Here is a 10,465-nt window from a genome sequence, read left to right on the forward strand (position 1 = left end):
TATCCTCATTGCTGCATAGAAAAATTATGTCCTTGATGCACCGCTAGGTGACAGACCTATTGCAGGAGCAGATGCAGACGTTATGAACGTTTGGCTAGCTCAATATGATGACTACTTGATAGTTTAGTGCACCATGCTTAATGGCTTAGAATCGGGACTTCAAAGACGTTTTGAACGTCATGGGCCATATGAGATGTTCCAGGAGTTGAAGTTAATATTTCAAGCAAATACCCGAGTTGAGAGATATGAAGTCTCCAACAAGTTCTATAGCTAAAAGATGGAGGAGAATCGCTCAACTAGTGAGCATGTGCTCAGATTGTCTGGGTACTACAATTGCTTGAATCAAGTGGGAGTTTATCTTCCAGATAAAATAGTGATTGACAGAATTCTCTAGTCACCATCACCAAGTTAGTAGAACTTCGTGATGAACTATAGTATGCAAGGGATGACGAAAGTAATTCCCGAGCTCTTCGTGATGCTGAAATCGACGAAGGTAGAAATCAAGAAAAACATCAAGTGTTGATGGTTGACGAGACCACTTCAAGTGTTGATGGTTGACGAGACCACTAGTTTCAAGAAAAGGGCAAAGGGAAGAAGGGGAACTTCAAAAAGAGCGGCAAGCAAGTTGCTACTCAAGTGAAGAAGCCCAAGTCTGTACCTAAGCCTGAGACTAAGTGCTTCTACTGCAAAGGGACTGGTCACTGAAAGCGGAACTACCCCAACTATTTGGTGGATAAGAAGGATGGCAAAGTGAACAAAGGTATATTGGATATACATGTTATTGATGTGTACTTTACTAGTGTTTATAGCAACCCCTCGGTATTTGATACTGGTTCAGTTGCTAAGAGTAGTAACTCGAAACGGGAGTTGCAGAATAAACAGAGACTAGTAAAAGGCGAGGTGACGATGTGTGTTGGAAGTAGTTCCAAGATTGATATGATCATCATCGCACACTCCCTATACTTTTAGGATTAGTGTTGAAACTAAATAAGTGTTATTTGGTGTTTGCGTTGAGCATGAATATGATTTGATCATATTTATTGCAATACGCTTATTCATTTAAGTTAGAGAACAATTGTTGTTCTGTTTACATGAATAAAAACCTTCGATGGTCATACACACCAACGAAAATGGTTTGTTGGATCTCGATCGTAGTGATACACATAATCATAATAATGAAGCCAAAAAATGCAAAGTTAATAATGATAATGCAACTTATTTGTGGCACTGCCGTTTAGGTCATATTGGTGTAAAGCTCATGAAGAAACTCCATACTGATGGAATTTTGGAATCACTTGATTATGAATCACTTGATGCTTGCGAACCGTGCCTCATGGGCAAGATGACTAAAACGCTGTTCTCCGGAACTATGGAGAGAGCAACAGATTTGTTGGAAATCATACATACAGATGTATGTGGTCCGATGAATATTGAGGCTCGTGGCAGGTATCATTATTTTCTGACCTTCACAGATGATTTGAGCAGATATGGGTATATCTACTTAATTAAACAGAAGTCTGAAACATTTGAAAAGTTCATATAATTTCAGAGTGAAGCGAAAATCATCGTAACAAGAAAATAAAGTTTCTACGATTTGATCATGGAGAAGAGTATTTTGGTTACGAGTTTGGCCTTCAGTTAAAACAATGTGAAATAGTTTCACTACTTATGCCACCTGGAACACCACAGCATAATGGTGTGTCCGAACGTCATAACCGTACTTTATTGGATATAGTGCAATCTATGATGTCTCTTACCGATTTACCACTATCGTTCTGGGGTTATGAATTAGAGACAGCTGCATTCACATTAAATAGGGCACCATCTAAATCCGTTGAGACAACGCCTTATGAACTGTGGTTTGGCAAGAAACCAAAGTTGTTGTTTCTTAAAGTTTGTGGTTGCGATGCTTATGTGAAAAAGTTTCATCCTGATAAGCTCAAACCCAAATCGGAGAAATGTGTCTTCATAGGATACCCAAAGGAGACAGTTGGGTACACCTTCTATCACAGATCCGAAGGCAAGACATTCGTTGCTAAGTATGGATCCTTTCCAGAGAAGGAGTTTTTCTCGAAAGAAGTGAGTGGGAGGAAAGTAGAACTTGATGAGGTAACTGTACCTGCTCCCTTATTGGAAAGTAGTTCATCACAGAAATCTGTTCCTGTGACTCCTACACCAATTAGTGAGGAAGTTAATGATGATGATCATGTAACTTCAGATCAAGTTACTACCAAACCTCGTAGGTAAATCAGAGTAAGATCCGCACCAGAGTGGTACGGTAATCCTGTTCTGGAGGTTATGTTACTAGACCATGACAAACCTATGAACTATGAAGAAGCGATGGTGAGCCCAGATTCCGCAAAATGGCTTGAGGCCATGAAATCTGAGATGAGATCCATGTATGAGAACAAAGTGTGGACTTTGGTTGACTTGCCCGATGATCGGCAAGCAATTGAGAATAAATGGATCGTCAAGAGGAAGACGGACGCTGATAGTAGTATCACTATCTACAAAGCTAGAATTGTCGCAAAAAGGTTTTCGACAAGTTCAAGATGTTGACTACGATGAGAGTTTCTCACTCGTATCTATGCTTAAGTCTGTCTGAATCATGTTAGCAATTGCCGCATTTTATGAAATATGGCAAATGGATAAACAAAACTGCATTCCTTAATGGATTTATTAAAGAAGAGTTGTATATGATACAACCAGGAGGTTTTGTCAATCCTAAAGGTGCTAACAAAATATGCAAGCTCCAGCGATCCATCTATGGACTGGTGCAAGCATCTCGGAGTTGGAATATACACTTTGATAAGTTGATCAAAGGATATAGTTTTATACAGACTTGCGGTGAAGCCTGTATTTACAAGAAAGTGAGTGGGAGCACTACAGCATTTCTGATAAGTATATGTGAATGACATATTGTTGATCGGAAATAATGTAGAATTATTCTGCAAAGCATAAAGGAGTGTTTGAAAGGAGTTTTTCAAAGAAAGACCTCGGTGAAGCTGCTTACATATTGAGCATCAAGATCTATAGAGATAGATGAAGACGCTTGATAAGTTTTTTCAATGAGTACATACCTTAACAAGATTTTGAAGTAGTTCAAAATAGAACAGTCAAAGAAAGAGTTCTTGCCTGTGTTACAAGGTGTGAAATTGAGTAAGACTCAAAGCCCGACCACGGCAGAAGATAGAAAGAGAATGAAAGTCATTCCCTATGCCTTGGCCATAGGATCTATAAAGTATGCCATGCTGTGTACCAGATCTATTGTATACCCTACACTGATTTTGTCAAGGCAGTACAATAGTGATCTAGGAGTAGATCACTGGACAACGGTCAAAAATTATCCTTAGTGGAATAAGGATATGTTTCTCGATTATGGAAGTAACAAAAGGTTCGTCGTAAAGGGTTACGTCGATGCAAGTTTTGACACTAATCTAGATGACTCTAAGTCTCGGTCTAGATACATATTGAAAGTGGGAGCAATTAGCTAAGAGTAGCTCCGTGCAGAGCATTGTAAACATAGAAATTTGCAAAATACTTACGGATCTGAATGTGACAGACCCGTTGACTAAAATTATCTCACAATCAAAACATGATCACACCTTAGTACTCTTTGGGTGTTAATCACATAGCGATGTGAACTAGATTATTGACTCTAGTAAACCCTTTGAGTGTTGGTCACATAAAGATGTGAACTATGGGTGTTAATCACATGGTGATGTGAATTATTGATGTTAAATCACATGGCGATGTGAACTAGATTATTGACTCTAGTGCAAGTGGGAGACTGAAGGAAATATGCCCTAGAGGCAATAATAAAGTATTATTTATTTCCTTGTATCATGATAAATGTTTATTATTCGTGCTAGAATTGTATTAACCGGAAACATAATACATGTGTGAATATATAGACAAACAGAGTGTCACTAGTATGCCTCTACTTGACTAGCTCGTTAACCAAAGATGGTTATGTTTCCTAGCCATAGACATAAGTTGTCATTTGATTAACGAGATCACCTCATTAGGAGAATGACGTGATTGACTTGACCCATTCCGTTAGCTTAGCACTCGATCGTTTAGTATGTTGCTATTGCTTTCTTCATGACTTATACATGTTCCTATGACTATGAGATTATGCAACTCCCGTTTACCGGAGGAACACTTTGTGTGCTACCAAACGTCACAACGTAAATGGGTGATTATAAAGGTGCTCTACAGGTGTCTCCAAAGGTACTTGTTGGGTTGGCGTATTTCGAGATTAGGATTTGTCACTCCAATTGTCGGAGAGGTATCTCTGGGCCCACTCGGTAATGCACATCACTATAAGCCTTGCAAGCATTGTGACTAATGAGTTAGTTGCGGGATGATGTGTTACGTAATGAGTTATATTATGAGTTTATGTACTTTGTGAAAGTGCGTTATATCGACTAGAGGGGGGGGGGTGAATAGGCGATTTTTATGAATTCTTCACTGAGGAATTTGCGGGTGAGGAAATTCCTTAGCGAACAACTACTTGCAGCGGAATAAGTACTCAGAAGTAAACATAACAGGATACCAGCATGGTCATCGTGATGAAATGAAGACAGGCACAGAGTACAGAAAGCGTAAACACATGATAACACAGGATGAAGACAAACAGACTGAAGAAATTGAACTGAGGAAATTGAGAAAGTCTTCAGTCAAAGTCTTCAAACACAGATATGAACAAGTGCACAACACAGTTATGAGGAAATGAAAGAGTTGAGGAAATAGAACCAGTTGGCTTGGTGAAGGCAATGATTTGGTAGACCAGTTCCAACTGCTGTCTCAGTTGTACATCTGGTTAGGGCGGCTAGGTATTTAAACCTGAGGACACACAGTCCTGGACACCCAGTCCTGAACATGCAGTCCAGGACACTTAGTCCTCACCGTATTCCCCTTGAGCTAAGGTCACACAGACCTCGCCCAATCACTCGTGGTATGTCTTCAGGTGACTTCCGAACCTTCACAAACTCGGTCACTCGGCGATCCACAATTCCTCTTGGATGCTCTAGACCATGACGCCTAACCGTCTGGAAGAAGCACAGTCTTCAAAGGTAACAAGCGTCGGATCCACGCAGGATCAATCTCTTCAATGATGCTCAATCACTTTGGGTTTGTAGGTGTTTGGGATGCTCTCAAATGACAAATGTCAGTTTCTCTCGGAGCAGCCAAAAGCTAGTGGTTGTAGGGGGCGGCTATTTATAGCCTAGGGAGCAGCCCGTCATGATAAGACATAAATGCCCTTCAATGATATGACCGTTAGTTGGGTAGATATTTTGGGACAGCTGGCGCATAGCACAACAACGGTCGGAAATTTGAGTATCAAATTCCTCAGGGCTATCATGTTCCTCACTGTGTAGGCAATCCGCACTGGCAAATTCCTAACTCCTCAGTCAGAACAAATTCCTCAGAGACCAGAAGAACGTAGTCTCTGTCACTGAAGAATATGACTGGACTGTATGAGATTTCCAATGGCTTCACTCGAAGGGATTGGTAGGTGTAGGATTTTGAGTTGAGCATCACATGGAAATTTTTCCTTAGTATTTCCTCGACCCCCTTTAACAGTACGGTGTTTCCTATGACTCAAGAAAGAGAAAATGAAACTACGAAAACAAAAGTCTTCACGCTTCATGTTCCTCAAACGAATACCAAGTCTTCAAGGTCACACCAATTTCTTCACTTTCAAAGTCTTCAGAAATTCAAAGTCTTCAGTCAAAGAACTTCATTTTTAGGGGTCGACTTTCTCTGTAAATATCAAACTCCTCATAGACTTATAGACCTGTGTACACTCATAAACACATTAGTCCCTTAACCTATAAGTCTTCAATACACCAAAATCACTAAGGGGCACTAGATGCACTTACAATCTCCCCCTTTTTGGTGATTGATGACAATATAGGTTAAGTTTTCAACGGGGATAAACATATGAAGTGTAAATACTGATATTGAGGAATTTGATTGCAAGATATAGAAGAACTCCCCTGAAGATGTGCATAGTGAGGAATTTGCTTTTGAAGCAATGCACACTTGAAGAGTTGAATCATGGAGATCTCCCCCTATATCTTGTAATTCATACATGCATTTGACATAATATATGAAGAATTTGAAATGCATGATGAAATATGGTGACTGATGTAATTCAGCATGCGTGCAATAACATTAACGAGGAATAAGCATGCAAAAGAAACAACAAAAGTATCAGGCCACCATAGAGTTTTAAGTTTACAACTCGATCCAACAAAGTCATCAGAAGAACGAGAGTTGTAACTTAGAAAAAAACGCCCAGATAAGATAGACCCGCTTGAAGACTAACTCAAATTTCTCCCCCTTTGTCATCGAATGACCAAAAGGTTCGAAAATGAGGACTAACGCCCCTGAAGAATATCAAGTTGATGAAGGAGCGTCAGCGTTGTTTGGGTCGTTTGTTGTAGTAGGGCCTGCCGTAGTGTCGTCCAAGTCTTCATGTTCATCAGTGTCACGTGACGAAGAATAGGAGCTGGCCACCAAGGAAGGAACCTTAACCTTCTTGTACTTCTTCAGAGGAGGTGCAGCCCAGTCAAAATCTTCCTTTTGACCCATTTTCTTCAGATCTTCTGTGCTATAAATGTGTGACAGAACAGCCCAGGTGCGGTTGAGGGTTTCATGAAGGTAATAGTGGTTTTTCTTCACTGCATTGTGGGTAGCAGTCATGTTGTGAAGAATTGAACCAAACTGACGCTTGACCCATTTGTGATTACGATCAACCTTCTGGTGAAGACTGAGGAGAAGCTCATGGTCAGTCATCACCCTGGGAGCTGTGCCTTGAGGATTTGGCTTGGTTGCGTTGGCGGCAGAGTCATGGGTGGCAGAGTCATCATTGGTGGAGTAGGATGCAGCCTTGCAAAATTGACCATCCAATGGACGAATGCCTTCATCAATGACAGCCGTAGCCTTGCCCTTTTCATCAGCTGAGGAAAATGTCCGTTTGAGGACTTCAATCGGGGGCAAGTAGCTGCAATGGTTCAGTGTATCAGCTTTGTAGTTGATTGAAGACCTTGTTCTGATGAATCTCATAATCCACGGAGCATAAGGCTTCAACTCAAACGGTGACATTGCGACATTGGCCAGAGTCCTCATGAAGAAATCATGGAAGTTGACAGGAACGCCATGAATGATATTGAAAAGCAGATTCTTCATGATGCCAACGACTTCTTCTTCATTCGAGTCGTGGCCCTTGATAGGACTCAATGTCTTCGTCAGAATGCGATAGACAGTCCGAGGCACATATAACAATTCCTTCACAAGGAATTTTGTACTTGGGGCCTGACCTGGCTTCAAAGGCATCATCAGCACTTGCATATAGTGATCTGTAAGCTCAAGTTCACTGTAGACGCAACGATCAGCTTCAAGGGGAGGACTGAGAGGCAAAGCACGAAGCAATTCAGTAGCTGGTGCCTTGCAGTGAGTATTTTCAGACATCCAGTCCAGCACCAATGAATTCACATCTTCAAAGTCTCCGGTGATGTGCAGAGTTGCATAAAATTGAAGAATGAGCTCTTCATTCCAATCACATATATCAGTGCAGAAATTTAACAGTCCCCGCGTCGTAAAGAACACTGAGGACTGGCCCGAAGCATGGCAGAGATTCCATATCCACGTGAGGAATGTGCTCATGATCGAAGACTTTGTCTTTGTTGAACAGCACTGAGGAATAAAAATTTGCCTGGCTGGAAGTCCAGAAACGCCTCTTCCTAATGCGAGCAGAGTCATAGGGGTTGTAGTCAGTGAAGAATACGTGCTCGCCGAAGAAATCATTAGCCTTGATTTTTTGCTTCCTTGAGAATGGATCCTTTGGCTTGGGCAGAAGAGTGTCAGTCAGTTGCATGACAACCTCAGGAATCGCAATCTCAGGTTCTTCAGGCTGAGGAATTTTTGGTTCCTCTTTAGTGGCAGTCTGGGTCTTCAATTCTTCATTTTCATTTTCTTCAGCACTAGTGGCTGGAACTTGTTCATGAGCTTCATCAGATCCCATTTGAACTGTTGTTGCCGGGGACTGAGGAATTTGTTGCAATGGAGTGAAGAGTGGAGAGTTGGGGTGCTGACTTTCCCAGAAGTCATCATTCATCACTGGTGTGGTACAACCAATGTCCACATCTTCATCTTCCATTTCTTCAACACCAGCCTCTTCAGCAGTAAACTGAGGCATAGGCAAGGAAACTGTGGGGGTTGAAGGGATTTTATCCACTTCAATTTCTTCATCCATCTGCTCTGACGAAGCAGCAGCAGGATTTTCTTCATCAGATCCGCTAGGGATCACATATTCTTCATCAAAAGGGATGATTTCCTTTGATGGCATGGAAGAATTGGAGTTGGGGTAGGCGCAGGAGGAGCAGAGGAATGTGTTTGATTTTCTTCAGGCACAACTGATGCAGTTGCCCTGACTTCTTCATTTTTCTTCAGGCGCACCACTAGTGGATGCCCTGGCAATTTCATCAGCGGCTGGAATGCAGTCATCAGCCCTGGAATTCACATTTTCTTCAGCAGCCTGATTGTCATCAGCGGTGCTGGCATGTTCTTCAATGGGCTGAGCAGATGCTTCAGTCTGAGGAATTTCTTGTTGCGATGGGGCTGCAACATTGGAGGTGAACATCTTTGTCAGTTTAACAAACCTGACCTTGGCTCCTTTCCAATCAGCATAGTAAGCATTGAAATCATCGCTGAGGGTTTTGATCTCAGACTGGATCTTCACAAGTTCATCAGTTGTCATAGAGACAACGTTGTTCTTCAGGAATTTCTCCTTCCTGTACTGTGCTTTCTTGAGCTGCCTGGCCTTCTCAAATTTTCATTTTTCTTCTTGGATGAAGGCAGTCAGCATATGACTTTGACCAGGAGTCAGCTTGAAGTCAGGCATAGGAGTGTTTGGGTCCTTGTGCTAGAGATCAATGTAATCGAGGATCAACTTTGGATCCAGAAGCAGAGGCACATCTGTGCCCTTGGCTCTAGTGGCCCTGACTTGCCTATCTCTGATGATTTCAGCAAGTTCTTCATCATCAGCTTCGTCTTCTTCAGACGACACTTGGAAGGTGACCTGCTTCTTGTGAGGACTTGAGCGAGAGCCTCGTCCAGCAGTGGTCTTAGTCTTCAGCAGAGAGGGTCCTGTTGAAGAATTTGGTGCAGCTGAGGAACTAGCTGAAACTCCTGAGGCAATAGAGTAGCCTGTAGTCCTTTGGCACGTGGCAAGATGCACAGGTGCTGAGGATTTGGTCGGAGCAGCCGAGGACTTTGGAGGGGCAGGAGCAGCGTGAGGAATTGGCCGTGAGGGCTTAGCTGAGGCACTTGGCTTATGCGCAGGCTTCTTTGCCATGGATTTCTTCGGCCTTACAGAGGCCTCAGCAGCAGCAGCAGAAGTAGAGGCTTCGTTGAATTTCCTCACTGCATCTTTTGCCTGTTTGGCCAGTTTGGCCTGGCGCTTGGCCCATTCTTCAGGAAAATTCTCACCGCGCTTGATGCTAGTGGGATCTGCTTCTTGGCCAGGTGCCAATGGTGGTCTTGAGCATGGAGGAGTAACAGCGAATTTCTTCATGTACTTGGGAGTCACATATCTGTACTCCCTCCACTCTCTTGCCCATCTCATCTCTATCTTCTGAATGCGCACCTTGCGCTGATTTTTATCTTCCTCAGGGGGTGTGCAGTACCCAGCATAGATGTCCTCAGGGATTTCAAAAGCAGTGTTGACCTCAGGCCTCTTTCCTCCTTTCCGTGGCTTCTTTCCATCAGCCATTTTCTTCAGTTGAGGAATTTGAACAATTGAACTCTCTGAAGAAGTATGCAACTTTTCTTCGAGGAACGCTGCAAATGAGTTAAGTTGATGAGAACCTAGTGATTCAGCAGCGGAGATGAGTACCTGTGAATAGAGTATAGTTGCGAGGAATTTGGAGAGGTCATATGCGTTCTCAGAAGGTTTTTCAAAAAGAACAAGTTTGAGGAATTTGACCAGATGAGTCTTGAAGAATTTCACTAAGCGTTCTTTGTCTTACGTTCCAAAGTTGTATAGATCGAAGATCCACACAATTGAGGAATCTTGAAGAAAATGATGCTTAGAGAAACGAATCAAGAACAGATGACATGTGAGGTGTTTAGTGTGTGAAGAATTTGAAGAATAAACACCTTTGAAGATTTTGTAGGAATCATTTGAATCAAAGACGGCAGTAAAAGTAACTTTTAATTACCCTGAACGAAGAACACGACGAACTGTGAGGTGGAGAAGTGAAGTTCATCTGTGCAGATCTTCCACGCCCTAACTCGGCGGAGGAAGACGGCTACGGCGGCGGCGGAGTGAAGATTTCCGCGGCCGGCGCGAGTACGACGATGACGAGGTCGAGGCAGTGAAGCTCTTCCTCACCGGCGACAATGAAGTAGCGGCGGTGCTAGGGTTTGAGAAGCTCGAGCTGGAGAGAGGTCG

The sequence above is a fragment of the Aegilops tauschii genome, chromosome 1 (assembly GCF_002575655.3).
Source record: "Aegilops tauschii subsp. strangulata cultivar AL8/78 chromosome 1, Aet v6.0, whole genome shotgun sequence".
In the NCBI taxonomy this organism is placed as follows: Eukaryota; Viridiplantae; Streptophyta; class Magnoliopsida; order Poales; family Poaceae; genus Aegilops; species Aegilops tauschii.